The following is a 19,303-nucleotide window of genomic DNA, read 5'->3' as shown; positions in this document are numbered from 1 at the left end:
ACCTACCATTCACGGAGCAACAGCCTGAGCTTGGAGTGTGGGGAGCCATGCAAGCGCGCTTAGTAGCAAGCACATTCATCACGGCTGAGGGAGAGACTGAGACACCAGGCTGTTGGGTGAATAGGGGAAGACGTTAAAGGGGGAAGGTGGGGGGGGGGACACCTCCAAGATGCTTACCTGCTCTTCTGGGGGGCGGAGCCTCCCAGCAGCAGGTGCCCGCACAATCCAGAAGGAATAATACAACAGCAGCAGTGCAGCACTCCTGGCATAGATGCTGCTGTAACATTGGCACTCAACCAGAAATAATACAACACATGAGCATAAAGCTTCTTAACGTTTCAGTGTAATCACACTAATCGGATCCTGACGATAGTGTGGTTACACTGAAACGTTGATAAGTTTTATGCTCATGTGGTATGTTATTTCTGGTTGAGTGCTGTGTGTGTGTGTGTGTATGTGTATATGTATGTATATATATATGTATGTATATATATGTATATATATGTATATATATACATATATGTATATATATATATGTATGTGTATATATATATATATATATATATATATATATATATATATATATATATAGCATGGAACTCTCCTGGCAGGGAGAGTAAAACGCGGCACTGCAGGCTTTCTGAAATGCACAACTTTACTTCAACGTTTCGGGACCCAAAGTCCCGTCGTCAGATTCTTTTTCCTGACGACGGGACTTTGGGTCCCGAAACGTTGAAGTAAAGTTGTGCATTTCAGAAAGCCTGTAGTGCCGCGTTTCACTCTCCCTGCCAGGAGAGTTCCATGCTATGTATTGATTATTACGAAGGCACGCAGGTACTGTTTTGTTGATTGTGAAGAGTGCCGATCCAGCTGCATACTTTTATATATTTATATAGGGGTGGCCAACCTGTGGCTCTTGAGCCGCATGTGGCTCTTTCTTTCTTTAAATGTGGCTCCCGACACTTGAAGTCACATTACCACAATAGATCCGGTAACCACTGTACTCCAGAAAGACATGCGGAAGCACTACGAGGGCTGTGGACCGAGGAAGCCAGATACTAGAGATAAAACACCCACCGTCAAACAGGATCCTTAAGCCCCTTTCACATTGCCAATGCAGGATCCCACCCGGGAATTAGAAATGGTCCTTCCCGGGTTGGACTCTAACAGGTGGCTTACAGGCTGCCATAGCTGCAGGGGGGAAGGGGGAGGAGGGGGGGGGTGCGGCAGCGGCGTTGGGAGATGAGCTCATCTCCGTGCCGCCTCTCCCTATGTAGTAAACTGGTCCCATCGACCCAGGAACCCATTTACACTGCCACTGCCCTGGTATTCAACCCAGAAATAACACTGCTTATAACGCTGGTTGAATTATCGGGTCAGGTAACCCAGGAATTCGACCATGGCCCATTCACAATGCACACCAACCCGGGTCGATACCGGGATATTTGTGTGGTGTGAAAGGGGTAATAAGGAGCTGCTACACTGGCATGAGTTGGGGTGGGGGAGGGGGGCTCTGCAGTGACATATGAGGGGTCTAGCAGGAGTGACACATGGGAAAGCTGGGTGAAGTGACATAGGAGGGTGCTAGCAGGAGTGACACATGGGGGAGCTGACTGGAGTGACACAGCAGGGTGCTGGCTGAAGTGACACATTGGATAGTTGAAGTGTACTATGTGAATCGTCTTTCATTATATTTTATATGGTTCTGGCTTTTTCAATTATTTTATGCGGAAGTGACTTCTTCAATGTATTTTATGTTGGATCTGGCTTTAAAAATGTATTTATGTGGGTCTGGATTTTTCAATGTATATTATACCAGGGTGTGGCCCAGCGGGCACAAGGCCACACCCCATTTGTGCATGCTCACCTTCTGCTCTTTGACGCACCTAACAAGATTTTTTGACTCTGACTGGTTGGCCACCCCTGATAGATAGATATATATATATATATCTATCTATCTATGTGTGTGTGTGTGTATAATGTCGAGGGGTCCGGCTCTCCCATTAGAGTATGGCGTGCCTGCACTGAGAGCATACACACTGGGATGGTGTGGCACTCCTGGTGGGTTGTGCATAAGACGTTACTGCAGCATCTATGCCAGGAGTGCCGCACCATCCCAGTGTGTGTGTGTGTGTGTGTGTGTGTGTGTGTGTGTGTATATATATATATCAGTGACGTGCGGTCATGTGAGGCAGAGCCTTTCCTGTCATACTAACGTTTGTGCCAGAGTTTTGACTGTATAAATTATATGATGAAATACAAAGATTATGTTTGAAATATCTTCTTTGCATTATTCTAATAATTTTTATAGCCAAAACTCTGGAGTAAAAAGTCTATGGCAGGTGAGGCAGTGCCTCCCCTGGCTAACTTTTCCACACATCTCTAATCAAATCTCACCAAATTTCCTGGAGTTTATACTGCTGCACCTATGTATAATTCCCAGTTGTACGCTTTTGCTCATATATTGTATGTAAATCTGGCTCTGGTGCTAGAATATATGTAAGTGTGTGTATATATGTATGGTAGCAATGCTGACCCCAAACATATACTTTTGCTTACTATAAACTTTGGGACTTCATGTGGAACTTGCAGCAGGGCTTCAGGTTGTTCAGTGGGGCCAGGAACCTTGCATAATTAAGACCCTCCCCCCTGCTGCATTTTGCCGCGATTCAAGGGCCTTTATATAGATTATATGGAAATTGCAATGCATTGTTTCTGCCATCTCCCCACAGGCCCACGAATCGCGTCAAAATGCCGTAGGGGGCCGGGGCTACGATCACGGGCAGCGGCCACTAGAAAAAAAAACATATGGGGGAAGGGACCACTGCCAGAGTCTGCAGTTCGGGACCCTGCCGGTGGCCAATGCATGCCTCAGGGCAGAATTCATGACCTGATGCTCACACTGCCAGCCGGGGTATGGCTGCATGTTCCGTTTACCTGGTGCCTTGCCGCCTCCTCATCAGTCCTGGACCATTGTGGGAATCTCAGCGGCTGGATTCAGTGCATTACAGGCGGCCGCAGGTACCTGGGTCTTCACGGGGTTCTATCGCACAAGGGTTGGAGTGCGCAGTTACTACTTTCATGCATGCCCTGCCCCCTGGCTTTTCAAGTGTCGCACATGCACAGTCTGCAATCTTACGAGGGGCAGGGAAAAACCGGGATGACTAGCAAGGCTTCCGGGGCAGCGAGAGGCTAAAGGAAAAATCAGAGCCTCCCGTTAAATGCGGGAGGGTAGGCAAGTCTGGTTGATTGCAACACACTAATTATGGTAAAGTGGGGAAGAGAACTTGCTGACCTTAAGCCCAGTTTAAATAACTTTTTAAAAAAAGTCTCCTGTGGTATATTGCTTACATTACCCACTGAACTGGCATGGTCAGATCACATCCGACCGTGCATGTTATGAATGAGATAAATAGTTCAGTGGTTAAAAATAAAATGCCTGCAATAAAATGTTGCCCCTGCTGTCTAAATTATCATACTGACTTTGCGATACATTAAATAATAGGTAAAACATAGAAGGTAATAATAACATGAGAAACAATGTTTCGTACAGTAATTCATTTTCTGAAGTGCTTAAAAGTAAATGCCAGTCTGTAATCCCTTACAGCATACATTCCATCTTTACCATTGTATTGGAAGCACTGCAGGCTAGCATTTGGGTGTACACAGGTTATTTCTTACTAATAATGGGTTTCATTTGACTGTGGCACACTATAGTTAGCAGGACTGATATTTCTAACAAATCTTTAACTTCTCACCACTCCTCTTTTAAACAGTTAATTGAAATGATTAATGCATTCTCTTGCCCATGAGATCAAATTCCATTATCAAATCACTGTTCTTGGCACCTTGCAAGAATGGACTATGGTGGTCATTCCGAGTTGTTCGCTCGCTAGCTGCTTTTAGCAGCATTGCACAGTCTAGGCCGCCGCCCTCTGGGAGTGTATCTTAGCTTAGCAGAATAGGAACGAAAGATTAGCAGAACTGCTACTAAATATTTTCTTGCAGTTTCTGAGTAGCTCCAGACCTACTCCTAGATTGCGATCAGCTCGGTCCGTTTAGTTCCTGGTTTGACATCACAAACACGCCCTGCGTTCGGCCAGCCACTCCCCCGTTTCTCCAGACACTCCCGCGTTTTTACCTGGCACGCCTGCGTTTTTTAGCACACTCCCGGAAAACGCACATAGGGGGAAATTCAGTTGTGCCTGAGAAAAATAGGCTTTACCGCAGTTTTTTGATCAGTGGTCTTATTGTGCAGTCCAATTGCAGCCCATTTTTTCCACATGAAAACTGACCTGTTTTTGTGCAAAAACACATGAATCTGTGATAAGTTCATGGATCCATGTGTTTTTGGAATTGCAATACTGGGTCAGTTATCTGGAATTTTTTCTCTCCATCTTTCGGGTAGGTGAAAATAAAATCCTAGATAGAGCGGGCTATCTGGAAAATTTAATAAACCCCCAGGGATCAATTAACCCCAGGACTTTGCTACAGCTAAATGAAATCCCCTTTTGGAAAGTAGTGTAAAAATAAAATAAAATTGCAGCATGAAGTAATAGTATATATTTCTCTGACGTCCTAGTAGATGCTGGGAACTCCGTAAGGACCATGGGGAATAGACGGGCTCCGCAGGAGACTGGGCACTCTAAGAAAGAATTAGGACTACTGGTGCGCACTGGCTCCTCCCTCTATGCCCCTCCTCCAGACCTCAGTTAGAATCTGTGCCCGGCTCGAGCTGGTTGCACACTAGGGGCTCTCCTGAGCTCTTAGTAAAGAAAGTATTTATTAGGTTTTTTATTTTCAGTGATATCTGCTGGCAACAGACTCACTGATACGAGGGACTTAGGGGAGAGAAGCAAACCTACCTGCTTGCAGCTAGCTTGTGCTTCTAGGCTACTGGACACCATTAGCTCCAGAGGGATCGAACACAGGCCCAGCCTCGGTCGTCCGGTCCCGGAGCCGCGCCGCCGTCCCCCTTGCAGAGCCAGAAGACGGAAGAATCCGAGGAGAAAATCGGCGGCTGAAAACTCCGGTCTTCATTAAGGTAGCGCACAGCACTGCAGCTGTGCGCCATTGCTCCCCATGCACACCACATACTCCGGTCACTGATGGGTGCAGGGCGCTGGGGGGGGGCGCCCTGGGCTGCAATTAGATTACCTTAAAAATGGCAAAGAACACATAATATAGTCCAACAAACTATATATGTGTAAAAATCCCCTGCCATAATATTAATAAAAGAGCGGGAGAAGTCCGCCGTGGAAGGGGCGGGGCTATCTCCCCCAGCACACTGGCGCCATTTTCTCTTCACAGTTCCGCTGGAAGACAGCTCCCCAGGCTCTCCCCTGCAGTTTCCAGGCTCAATAGGGTAAAAAAAGAGAGGGGGGGCACTAAATTTAGGCGCAATACTGTGTATTATAGCTGCTATAGGGAAAATCACTTTGTGTAGTATAAATCCCTGTGTTATATAGCGCTGTGGTGTGTGCTGGCATACTCTCTCTCTGGCTCCCCAAAGGACTTTGTGGGGTCCTGTCCTCAGTCAGAGCATTCCCTGTGTGTGTGCGGTGTGTCGGTATGGCTGTGTCGACATGTTTGATGAGGAGGCTTATGTGGAGGCGGAGCAGGTGCCGATAAATGTGATGTCACCCCCTGCGGGGTCGACACCAGAGTGGATGGATATGTGGAAGGTATTAACCGACAGTGTCAACTCCTTACATAAAAGGTTTGATGACATAACAGCTGTGGGACAGCCGGCTTCTCAGCCCGCGCCTGCCCAGGCGTCTCAAAGGCCATCAGGGGCTCAAAAACGCCCGCTACCTCAGATTGCAGACACAGATGTCGACACGGAGTCTGACTCCAGTGTCGACGACGAGACTAATGTACATTCCACTAAGGCTATCCGTTGCATGATTACGGCAATGAAAAATGTGTTGCACATTTCTGACATTAACCCAGGTACCACTAAAAAGGGTATTATGTTTGGGGAGAAAAAGCAACCGGTGGTTTTTCCCCCTTCAGATGAGTTAAATGAAGTGTGTGAAGAAGCGTGGGCATCCCCTGATAAAAAATTAGTGATTTCTAAAAAGTTACTAATGGCGTACCCTTTCCCGCCAGAGGACAGGGTACGTTGGGAGACATCCCCGAGGGTGGATAAAGCGCTCACACGCTTGTCAAAAAGGTGGCACTACCGTCTCAGGATACGGCCGCCTTAAAGGAGCCTGCGGATAGAAAGCAGGAGGCTATCCTGAAGTCTGTATATACACACTCAGGTATTATACTGAGACCTGCTATTGCTTCAGCATGGATGTGCAGTGCTGCAGCAGCGTGATCTGATTCCCTGTCTGATAATATTGATTCCCTTGACAGGGACACTATATTGCTAACCATAGAGCATATTAAAGACGTAGTCTTATACATGAGAGATGCACAGAGGGATATATGCCGGCTGGCATCTAGAATAAATGCAATGTCCATTTCTGCCAGGAGAGTATTATGGACTCGGCAGTGGACAGGTGATGCGGATTCTAAAAGGCACATGGAGGTTTTGCCTTACAAGGGTGAGGAATTGTTTGGGGATTGTCTCTCGGACCTCGTTTCCACAGCGACAGCTGGGAAGTCGACATTTTTACCCCAGGTTCCCTCACAGCCAAAGAAAGCACCGTATTATCAGGTACAGTCCTTTCGGCCCCAGAAAGGCAAGCGGGTTAAAGGCGCGTCCTTTCTGCCCAGAGGCAGGGGTAGAGGGAAAAAGCTGCACCATACAGCCAGTTCCCAAGAACAGAAATCCTCCCCTGCTTCCACTAAATGCACCGCATGACGCTGGGGCTCCACTGGTGGAGCCAGGTGCGGTGGGGGCCCGTCTCCGGAACTTCAGCGACCGGTGGGTTCGCTCACAAGTGGATCCCTGGGTTCTACAAGTGGTATCTCAGGGATACAAGCTGGAATTCGAGACGTCTCCCCCTCGCCGTTTCCTCAAATCAGCTTTGCCAGCTACTCCCCCGGACAAGGAGATAGTGCTGGCGGCAATTCACAAGCTGTTCCTCCAGCAGGTGATAATAAAAGTTCCCCTCCTTCAACAGGGACGGGGTTACTATTCCACAATGTTTGTGGTACCAAAACCAGACGGTTCGGTGAGACCCATTCTAAATTTAAAATCCTTGAACACTTATATAAGGAAGTTCAAGTTCAAAATGGAATCGCTCAGGGCGGTTATTGCAAGCCTGGAAGAAGGGGATTACATGGTATCACTGAACATCAAGGATGCGTACCTGCATGTCCCCATTTACCCACCTCACCAGGTGTACCTCCGTTTTGTGGTACAAGACTGCCATTACCAATTCCAGACGTTGCCGTTTGGTCTGTCCACGGCACCGAGGGTATTTACCAAGGTAATGGCCGAAATGATGATACTCCTTCGAAAGAAGGGAGTTATAATTATCCCATACTTGGACGATCTCCTTATAAAGGCGAGGTCCAGGGAACAGTTGTTGGTCGGAGTAGCACTATCTCAGGAAGTGCTTCAACAGCACGGCTGGATTCTGAATATTCCAAAGTAGCAGCTGGTTCCTACGACGCGTCTGCTGTACCTGGGTATGATTCTGGACACAGAACAGAAGAAGGTGTTTCTCCCGGAGGAGAAGGCCAAGGAGTTGTCATCTCTGGTCAGAGACCTCCTGAAACCAAAACAGGTGTCGGTGCATCACTGCACGCGAGTCCTGGGAAAGATGGTGGCTTCTTACGAGGCAGTTCCATTCGGCAGGTTCCATGCACGGATCTTTCAGTGGGATCTGTTGGACAAGTGGTCCGGATCGCATCTTCAGATGCATCGGCTGATCACCCTGTCCCCGGTGGCCAGGGTGTCTCTGCTGTGGTGGCTGCAGAGTGCTCATCTTCTAGAGGGCCGCAGATTCGGCATACAGGACTGGGTCCTGGTGACCACGGATGCAAGCCTCCGAGGTTTGGGGGCAGTCACTCAGGGAAGAAACTTCCAAGGACAATGGTCGAGTCAGGAGGCTTCCCTACACATAAATATTCTGGAACTAAGGGCCATTTACAATGCCCTAAGTCAGGCAAGACCCCTGGTTCAAAACCAGCCGGTGCTGATTCAGTCAGACAACATCACGGCGGTCGCCCATGTAAACCGACAGGGCGGCACAAGAAGCAGGATGGCGATGGCAGAAGCCACAAGGATTCTCCGATGGGCGGAAAATCACGTGATAGCACTGTCAGCAGTGTTCATTCCGGGAGTGGACAACTGGGAAGCAGACTTCCTCAGCAGACACGACCTCCACCCGGGAGAGTGGGGACTTCATCCAGAAGTCTTCCAACTGATTGTAAACCGTTGGGAAAGGCCACAGGTGGACATGATGGCGTCCCGCCTAAACAAAAAGCTAAAAAGATATTGCGCCAGGTCAAGGGACCCTCAGGCGATAGCTGTGGACGCTCTAGTGACACCGTGGGTGTACCAGTCGGTTTATGTGTTCCCTCCTCTTCCTCTCATACCAAAGGTGCTGAGGATAATAAGAAAGAGAGGAGTAAGAGCTATACTCATCGTTCCGGATTGGCCAAGAAGGACTTGGTACCCGGAACTGCAAGAAATTATCTCAGAGGACCCTTGGCCTCTGCCTCTTAGACAGGACCTGCTACAGCGCAGGGGCCCTGTCTGTTCCAAGACTTACCGCGGCTGCGTTTGACGGCATGGCGGTTGAACGCCGGATCCTGATGGAAAAGGGCATTCCGGTTGAAGTCATTCCTACGCTGATAAAAGCTAGGAAAGATGTGACAGCAAAGCATTATCACCGCATATGGCGAAAATATGTTGCTTGGTGTGAGGCTATGAAGGCCACCACAGAAGAATTTCAGCTCGGTCGATTTCTGCACTTCCTACAGTCAGGAGTGACTATGGGCCTAAAATTGGGTTCCATTAAAGTCCAGATTTCGGCCCTATCTATTTTCTTTCAAAAAGAACTGGCTTCACTGCCTGAAGTTCAGACGTTTGTTAAGGGAGTGCTGCATATTCAGCCCCCTTTTGTGCCCCCAGTGGCACCTTGGGATCTCAACGTTGTGTTGGATTTCCTAAAATCACATTGGTTTGAGCCACTTTAGACCGTGGAATTAAAATATCTCACGTGGAAAGTGGTCATGCTTTTGGCCTTGGCTTCGGCTAGGCGGGTGTCAGAATTGGCGGCTTTGTCCTGTAAAAGCCCCTATCTGATCTTCCATATGGACAGAGCAGAATTGAGGACGCGTCCCCAATTCCTCCCTAAGGTGGTATCAGCGTTTCATTTGAACCAACCTATTGTGGTGCCTGCGGCTACTCGGGACTTGGAGGCTTCCAAGTTGCTGGACGTAGTCCGGGCCCTGAAAATCTATGTTTCCAGGACGGCTAGAGTCAGAACGACTGACTCGCTGTTTATCCTGCATGCACCCAACAAGTTGGGTGCTCCTGCTTCTAAGCAGACTATTGCTCGCTGGATCTGCTCCACGATTCACCTTGCACATTCTGCGGCTGGACTCCCGCATCCTAAATCAGTCAAAGCCCATTCCACGAGGAAGGTGGGCTCTACTTGGGCGGCTGCCCGAGGGGTCTCGGCTTTACAACTTTGCCGAGCTGCTACTTGGTCGGGTTCAAACACGTTTGCAAATTTCTACAAGTTTGATACCCTGGCTGAGGAGGACCTTGAGTTTGCTCATTCGGTGCTGCAGAGTCATCCGCACTCTCCCGCCCGTTTGGGAGCTTTGGTATAATCCCCATGGTCCTTACGGAGTTCCCAGCATCCACTAGGACGTCAGAGAAAATAAAAATTTACTCACCGGTAATTCTATTTCTCGTAGTCCGTAGTGGATGCTGGGCGCCCATCCCAAGTGCGGATTGTCTGCAATACTTGTATATAGTTATTGCCTAACTAAAGGGTTATTGTTATGAGCCATCTGTTCGTGAGGCTCAGTTGTTATTCATACTGTTAACTGGGTATAGTATCACGAGTTGTACGGTGTGATTGGTGTGGCTGGTATGAGTCTTACCCGGGATTCCAAATCCTTTCCTTATTGTGTCAGCTCTTCCGGGCACAGTTTCCCTTACTGAGGTCTGGAGGAGGGGCATAGAGGGAGGAGCCAGTGCACACCAGTAGTCCTAATTCTTTCTTAGAGTGCCCAGTCTCCTGCTGATCCCGTCTATTCCCCATGGTCCTTACGGAGTTCCCAGCATCCACTACGGACTACGAGAAATAGAATTACCGGTGAGTAAATTCTTATTTTATATATTGTGATCATTTCTGATTCATAGGGGCCAATTCAATTAGTTTACCCCGCAGCTACCACTAGGGGGCGCAAAATGGAGCAAATCAATTGTCGCTCAGTTTAGACGCCCTGTAGCCATGGGGCTGACATTTTCTTCTCACAGCCTCCTGAGGCGCGAGAAGAAATGTGAGCCAAGTCGGCACTTTGGGTGTCTAACCGGGAGTTTGGAACCCAAAGCAGGACCTTACACGATTTTAGCCGTTTTACATGGCTAAACCCGGTCTATTTGGGGGCAACATGCACGATGTGCATGAGCGCCCAAACATCAGTTGAATTGGGACAATTGTTTGGGCGTCTAAACAATGCCTTTTAGATGAGATTTTTAGATGCCCAAAACAATTTGAGTTCAATCGCAGTGTACAGACATGTGACCTGATCAAGATTTGCATGCAAGTCGGCCATAATTGCTCCCATATGCAGACGTGTACACATGTCTGTGGTGCGCTCACCTGCTGTCCGTGCACTTCTCCACCTCATCAGGTCACACTTGCACTAGCCTATCCTAGGTACAAACGATGGAACTGGAAATGGGCATAGTTATGCTTATGGACAACTTTGCAAAGCTTTGTTTATACCAGGCTTACATCACATACACTTATACCCGTGTTTATAACCATTTTCCCTTCTGCACAGTAGCTATTTGCTATTAGGCATCAATTAAATGTACCCTTTCTAATATAGCAGAAATAACTACTTCTCATGTACAGGAGAATGCTAAAACAGACGCACACAATTGTAATATATGTCTGAGCAGCGAGGTAAGCAAGCACTTGTCAGTTGTGCATTTGTGATCAGCCAGTGACATGCGAGTAGCTAATGCTGGTGACCATTATAATCCTCATTGGTGCATTTGCATCTGCTCTATATCACTGGCAATTGACACGTTTTTCTCAAACATGAATGTCTCTCTTCCCATCTGTACCTGTTTGCAGTTGCACAAACATGTCCTCATTCTGCTTAGCCTACTATGGAGTGCTCCAGTTTCATCTATCCAAGCGCAAGCAGGCATACCTGGCAGAACTGCGCATCTCTGCATGGGTATATATACCTTCACCCAAAGTTCTGCATGTGCAGGACATATTCATGCAACATGCACTAAGTAAACTGGCAAAGGTTACACTACACATCAGGCACTGTGAGAGGCTAAAAAGTAGTCATTTGGTAATGTTTCCGGCGAGCAATGTAGTATAACTTAGTGCTGAAGTGCCAGAATAGCTTTCTCAAAGGCAAGTTTTACTTCTGAATATGTTTTCGTGAAGATATGATTTCATAGTTTATACCTGTTCTGTGGTAATATGTATCTTGTTTATTTCTTTTTCATGACGCTGTGGTGGGATTAGCAAGGAGGCTGCCTGCGCTCAGTCATACTGCAGTTATATATATTGTATCTAGCATCTTGGTATTGGATCTTTTTCATGTACTTGTTAGTGTTATTAGTAGCTCTCTCATTTAAGCCAACTTCCATTTAAAGCTGAGTTGTCAGTTCAAATAATATTTTCCGGGAAAAGTATTCACTACACAATTGATACTGCATTAGATAATCAGCATTTCATAACTTGTTTCACAACCTGGTATAATTCTGCTGGCACAGTTTCTTCAAACAAATACTTGTGCCTTTTCTATTTGTCAGTTAGACATGGGAAACTCTCCTCTGTACCTTAGGTCAGGGAACAATTTCCTATTTTTAGAAAGGTGTTTTTTTTTCTTTTGTGAGCTAGCGATTACAAGGTGTAATCTAAGCAAAAGTTAATCTGAGTTAAAAGCAATATAGCAAAATCATTTTCCTTGTACAAGATTACTGTGTTTGTTTGAATGTGGTATAATAAATGTGGTATAATAAATGTGGGAGTTGAATAAGGGGGAGATAAATTAAGAGTCTGTTAAATGCAACAGTTTTGGCAGCCCGAACCAAACTTTGGGGTCGATTCAATTCGGCAAGTTAAGAATGGCGCCGGGAATTAGCTCCCGACGCTATTGAATTCAGCTGCTAGTTACCCGCAATTGTCGGGAATTCTTCTCTCATCCCCGGGGGGTGAGAGAAGAAAACCGACAAAAGTGCGGCCGGCGCGAGGCTGATTCTGTCGGGAATCAGCATCGCAGCGGGTAGTTAAGTCGGAGAAAGCCCGTTCTCCCGACAGAACTACCTGTTAAGTCGGCGCGAACGGGCTTTCGCCGACTTAACTTTAGCTGAATTGAATAGCGTCGGGAGCTAATTCCCGGCGCTATTCTTAAATTGCCGAATTGAATCGACCGCTTTGGGAGTTCCAAGTTTGAAGAACTAACATGCCTTACTCTAAATTAAAAAACACTAATTAGTTATAAGGCTTGGGGGTATATTCAATAAAAGTCGGGTCCATTCCGACATGCAGTTGTCGGAATAAACCCGACAACCCCTATCAAAAGAGCGGCCAAATCCGACTGTCGGATTTGGCCGCTCCCATGTCCTGCTGCTGCTGGTAGCGCTGCGGGTGCGCTGACAGCAGCGGCAGAGGGAGCGGTCAGAGGCGCCGGTGGCGAGGGGGGAGCGGGCTTTGAAGCTGAGGGGGAAGCGGGATGCGGCGCCGGAGGTGAGGTGATGTCTGTGGCGCCGGGGGGGGGGGGGGAAGAGGAGCGGAGGAGACGGCGGAGGAGTTGGGGGAGCAGCAGTGGAGGCTCACGGCACGTCGCTTGCTGGAGCTGGGTGGACGCTGCCGCTGGGTCGCTGCTCCCCCGTCTCCTTCTCTGTCTCCTTCTCTCAGATCACATATCTCAATCCGACTTTTTTTAAAGTCGGATTGAGATTGTTGGAAACGGTGCTAAAACCTGTCGGGTTTGGCCCAGTTTCCGACAATGCACGTGCATTCCGACAAGTCGGGTTTCCCGACTTGTCGGAAAAAATAGGGTCGTAATGAATAGGTCGGAACCTCTTCCGACCTAAAACTGTCGCAAGCTGCCGTCTTTCCGACAAGACGGCAGCTTCCGACAGTTATTGCATATACTCCTTAGTTTGCTTTTTAATTGCGGTTTAAAATTAAAGACAAAATCTCCCAAATATGCCTGTTTGTCTCGGAAACTAGTACATTAACCCCTTTTTGTTTTTAATGACACACCGCTGCAAAAACCCGGGTTATTGCCAGGTTAACCCAGGTCGCAGCTCGGTGTAAAAGGGTCCTTGGAAAAATAACGGGGCAGTGTGAACTGGTAAACCGGGTCATCTGACCTAGGAACAGCCTATAGTGATCCGGCTCAGTGGCACTTGGAGATGATATCTCCAAGCGCCAGCAGAGGAAGAAGCCCTGGCAATAACCCAGGTCCAGCCGGTGGTGTGAACGGGTTTCAACCCGCTGTGACAAGGAGTATACTGTAAGTGAATCTTGATTTGTACACTTCTTGGACTGTGTTAACTGAAACATGACAGCTATGGATGCACAGTCTTAAGGTGGGTACACACTTAGTGATAAATTAAACGACATCGCTCACTTTGACCCTTCCCGAGATACAAAACTCAGCCTGTAATATGGAAGTTAGGAGCGGATTGGCTGGTGCTTTATCACCTTCTATTTTATCACTTCACCAGGCGTAATAAATCTGCCACTCAGTACTTAGCAACACCACTTCTTGTGCACATTTCCTGTAGTGCCTAAGGGGTAGATTTACTAGTGATGTTGCTCATCCGCTTCTAGCTGTCATTTTTCTGTTGCATTCTTTAAAATGGTAGATAGAATTTGATTGGCTGATATGGACAACACTTGTCTGTTTTAGTAGCTTTAGTAAATCTACCCTAATAGTTTTTCTATTCTTTAAAAGGATTTTGTTCCCTTCCCCACCACTCCTCCTTACAGGACTGCTATGTAGCCCAAATCCTGATACATTCACCCATAGACGTAACAGTTGGCAAGGTGTTCTTGGTTTTATTTGCATACTTCAGATGTTGACTTTTGTGATTTAGATCAAATAATTGGTTTCCTTCTGTTTTTCCGAGCAGATAATGTGTAAGCAAAGCTGTACTGTGTAACTACTCTGTCTGCTCAAACTCTGTGCAGGTCTTTTTGTAGTCCTGTGTGGGTTCTGCTTTCCAGCCTGACTAGGGGTGTAGCCAGAATTTTGTGGGCCCCTAAGCAACATTTGAAGTGGCCCCTGTCCCAGTGCTACTAGAGACACACTGCTCCACAGCAGCAGTTAATTGTATGCCCCATAATAGTGCCCTAGTTTATTTTATGAACCACAGTAGTGTCTTAGGTCACATTGTCATATTGTAGGGCTGCCATTACATATTATGCAACACAATTCACATTATGACATACAGTACACCCAGTTCATATTATTTACATTAGAGTCCCCAGTTCATATTATGTCACATTACAGGGCCCCCAGTTCATATTATGCCACACTATAGTGCCTCCACTTCATATTGTGCCACATTACAGTGCCTCAGTTCATATTATGTAACATAATAGCCTTCAGCTCATTATATACCACATTACAATGAACAGGTCCAGGGACATACCTAGATATATTGTAGGCCCTAAAGTAAAAGTTGCACGTGTAAGTTTGACTGGAAATATGGGCCCCTCTCAGCTCTGGGACCCATACAGCTGCACTCCATGCACCTATGGTAGCTACGCCCTTGAATCTGACCAGTTTGAGCAATTCAATAAAATTAATTTTCTTTGTGCCATCACTTCAGCCGTTCCCTTTAACTTTTATGTTTTTGACAGTGGGTACATTTAGATTTCTTTTTATAGCTTTCCCGTGTTTTGTTCTAGTTGGCTATCAAGTCTGCAGATGTGTCCTCATACATCCAGCCTCAATACGCCATGCAGCGTGATATGTCTGGCATGAGTGACCTGCAGGTCTCGTGCAACTTTGCTAGTGTCTTTTTTTTTTTTTTTTTTTTTTTTCTTTTCTGGAAATGTCTATTGTAACACAATGCGGCTAGGACTTATAAGACTGTGCTGATTAATTTGATATGTGTCACTTGTATATTGTATGTGACTGCTGCATTGTCACACACAGTATACAAGTGTCGTATATCAAATTAATCAGCATAGTCCCCTCGTGCGTCCTAGCATTGCGTTGCCACGATGCTAGAAGAGTTTCACGCAAGCAGACATGCCAAGTGGGGCTGTTGGTGGACCATGATTTTTATATAAGCACAAATTTATAAGCGATTTAGAAGACTTTTTTCATATCTGTTATGGTCTTTGGCTTCTTTTAACCACTTAACTGGCTAATATTCTTTCTAAAAACCGTTCCGAAATGGCCTGGTGTTATTTGTTTTTGTTTTTTTGTTAATAAATTAGGTTAAAAACATTTATTTAAAACCTATCCAATGCTATTTTATTATGACATTTAAAAAAAAATATTCTAAAAATATGACTACAAACACTGATTTCCAATATATAGGACCATTGATGAGTGCACTATCGTGACCCTATATTTTTCACGGAAGCTGCTCTTCTCTGCAGCGTCTGGTGGCCACACGTAAACTGAGGAACTGCTATTTAACATTTCCCCAGTGGCTGCTAATTTCTCATTCTAATTAGTAGGCACGGTCTGAGGTGCTGCCGGACTGTGATCAAATGCGACCATGCCAAGCTGGGGGGGGGGGGGGTTGGCATGGTCACATCTGATGTCACTAGTCAGAAAAGCCCACTGGATGGCTGCCAGAACATAATCTTCCAGCAGCCACCGTTCTCAAAGGGATCTCTGCATCCTTGTTCCCTCCCTCAGCATCTGCTGTTCAGCCGATGACACCCCCCCATACAGTTGCTTACAAAGGTGCAACCGCTAAATGAAATAGTAAATGAAGCAGCCCTCAGCCTCTTAGTGTATACCCGGTGGCTGCAGAGAAGCTGGTGCCTGGGAAATGTTAATCTGCGATGTTGCAATGGCCCAATATATTGGCAATTTTTATTTTTTGTAATCATTATTAATGTTGTGTTTCAAAACGCGCTCTCTCTCTCTCTCTCTCTCTCTCTCTCTCTCTCTCTCTCTATATATATATATATATATATATATATATATATATATATATATCCATCCAGCAATAAAGATGGCACTCAGAGACTTAGCGGTGAAAAAAGACATCTGTATTAGATGTTGATACATCAAACGTTTTCGGAGCTACTGCCCCGTCCTCAGGACAACATCTACAGGACGGGGCAGTAGCTCCGAAAACGTTTGATGTATCAACATCTAATACAGATGTCTTTTTTCACCGCTGTAAGTCTCTGAGTGCCATCTTTATTGCTGGATATTCATTCATTTGGAAGGGCACCTGGGATTTTTTACATTGAGTGCCGGCATACTGTGGATGGGTATATATATATATATATATATATATATATATATATATATAAATACAGTGTTTCTCCACACTTCCGTGGAGAAAGATAGCACTCTCCAGACTGGACAGATATAGTATTAACAAATAAAGTCATTTATTCACAAACTTGGTTACATATCACAAGTACAGTATATGCACAAAAAGGGGCTCACCAACGTTTCGGTCCTGTATTAGGACCTTTCTCAAGGTGTCTGCCAATCAATCAATCAATCCATTAAGAATATCCACAGTAGCAGCTTCAAGAGGGAACCAGGACCTGCATAAGTGCCTCCCAGGTCCCCTATTTATACCAGAGTGCTAAAGGACGCCGGGATCATGCGCTGCGATCGCCGACGCGTCACTTCCGGTTAAACCGGAAGTACTGTGACGCCGGCGCCGCGCTGTATAGACAGTCTATTCAGTAAAGCTCACTAGTGTTAAAGATCATACTCCCTATTAAATGGCTCTCAATATCTAATTTAATGTCCTTGCGGCCCGCCGTGTGATTTATCCGGCTAGACCGAAGGTTGCTATAGTAACGCGCAATGCCGCTACGTCACTTCCGGTCTAAACTGGAAGTAGTGCGTTCCACGAACGCGTTATTATGCGTGTCACACCGTAGTAAACACAATATCAGGGTACTATAGCCATCTAATATGACAATGGTCATGAGATATATATGTAATGAAATACGGAGTATTGATAGGTATATTGGAGACCTGGGAAGACAGCACATAGTATAATTCGAGTAGTCATATATATCATATATATACAAAAAAATTTCAAAAAATATTTTTGCGTGCTATGCACGTCATATCACTGCAGAACAATGGGAACTGATATATAACCAAAGGCTTGTACACCGTAGATAGTTATACACATCGTGTATCAGTACAGATACACCATATATATAGAAAAATTAGTGCAGTGCATACCATGTCGCTGCAGAACAGTGCAAATTAGTGGATAACATAGGTTTATATACCGTAGAAGGTTACATGAATCGTGTACCAACAGTAAATATACACACAAAGGGGCTCACTTATACAAAATCTCCCCGGGTGGGCCTTAATCCCAGGGTTATTGTCGATGGGCAACTACAGTTTTAGGGCGAAAAGGCTGACCTCCCATAAGAAAGTCACAATGCCCAGTCCGTAACAGGCCAGTTCTTGGGTCCCAGTAGTGCTGTGTTAGCAATTTAATATGTGCGGATAATCACACACTAACGTACTATAATCGTGGTGTGGATTAGGATTTTGCTGCTAGTCCCTTTAGGGGGTCTGGGTAATACCGTGAAATTAGTGTGTAGTCATGGCTGCTGTGTTGCTTGGAGATCACCATTTTCTGCCGGACCAAATCAGCAATAGGCCAGCTATACTGTTGGTTTATAGGTCCCTGATCAAATGACCAAACAGGGAGGTAATTGGTTACGTAATTATCCAAGAAATATTGAAAGCGGATTGTTCTCATTCATTCCTCTCGGGGCGATCGTATCCAATCTATGAATCCAATATGATTCTCTTCTTTTTAAAGTCAGGATCCGGTCACCTCCACGGACAGGTGGGGGTATCCAATCAATCAGTTTACACCTGAGATTAGATACCTGGTGTTGGTGTACCATGAAATGTCTGGGTACTGGTTGTTCTGCTTTTTTTGATTCAATCGCTTGGTGGATGGTGGTCCTGTGATTGGCCATCCTATCCCGGAATCGCCTCGATGTCATCCCGACATAGTATAGCCCGCACGGGCATGTGAGAATATAGATGACATGGTCCATAAAACAATGTAATTTGTATTTAATCTTAATTGGACGTCCAGAGTGTGGATGGGGAAAAGTTGGGCCGGTAAGCATGCTCCGGCATGTGGTGCAGCCGGTGCACTTGAAGCATCCTGGCTACAAGAACAGAAACCAGGATGCTTCAAGTGCACCGGCTGCACCACATGCCGGAGCATGCTGCGTAAGGATGCAAACATGAGTGAGGCCCAAAATCCTTTCAATGTCCTTATCCATGAAACTTTAAGTGTGGATATCATAGCTAAGAACGAATGGTGCAGTGGAGAGTGTGAAGACTAAGACAACAATTCAGAAGTGGCAGCGGATTGCAAATGAGTATTGTGCATAGGTTGGTAATGTAAGGGTTAGGGCAAAGCTTGGTGGTTGGGGTATTAGGAATGTGTATAGGCTGGTAATGTACAGATTGGGGTAAAGAAAAAAAATCCAGCTCTTATTTGGGTGGATAAAATTAATTGCAAGGCCAGTTACACCTAATATCCAGCAGGGCCTTTTAAGGAGCCACAGAACATTGTCTCAATAGAATAACTCCCAAATGTTAGGAGCCAGTAACAATGTTAGTAGTTCATCATTAGGTTTAGTGTCCTTTAGCCGGAGTAAATCCTGAGCAGTTTGGAATAAACTTGTTCTTTGAAAAACCGCTTCCTTCCATCCATCTGAGAGTAACAAAGCGGCCTTTCATTCCTTGTCAGTATTCCATTCATTTGCTCTTTCATTGTACTCATGTGGCTTCCAGACACCGCCTTCCTTCTTAGCCCCCTTTTCTTCACTATTCCCGCCGTTGTTAGGCAACAGCAAATGATCTGGCTACACATGCACATTAAGAAGACTCTTATCCGCTGTCTTTTCATCTACTTCCTCCCAGATTGTTTTGGGAGTTGTGATCAAGTTTGGATCACTGCAGCCTG

General features: G+C 46.0%; 1 protein-coding gene across 2 annotated transcripts in view; it reads left to right on the top strand.

Annotated features, from left to right (window-relative positions):
• Positions 1-19,303, top strand: part of PHLPP1 (PH domain and leucine rich repeat protein phosphatase 1) — a 257,789-nt gene that overhangs the window by 161,210 nt on the left and 77,276 nt on the right. The gene's annotated exons all lie outside the window — the stretch shown is intronic.

The sequence above is a fragment of the Pseudophryne corroboree genome, chromosome 5, assembly GCF_028390025.1.
Source record: "Pseudophryne corroboree isolate aPseCor3 chromosome 5, aPseCor3.hap2, whole genome shotgun sequence".
In the NCBI taxonomy this organism is placed as follows: Eukaryota; Metazoa; Chordata; class Amphibia; order Anura; family Myobatrachidae; genus Pseudophryne; species Pseudophryne corroboree.
Note: the sequence above shows the minus strand (reverse complement) of the source record. Positions and strands in the feature narration are given on the sequence as shown.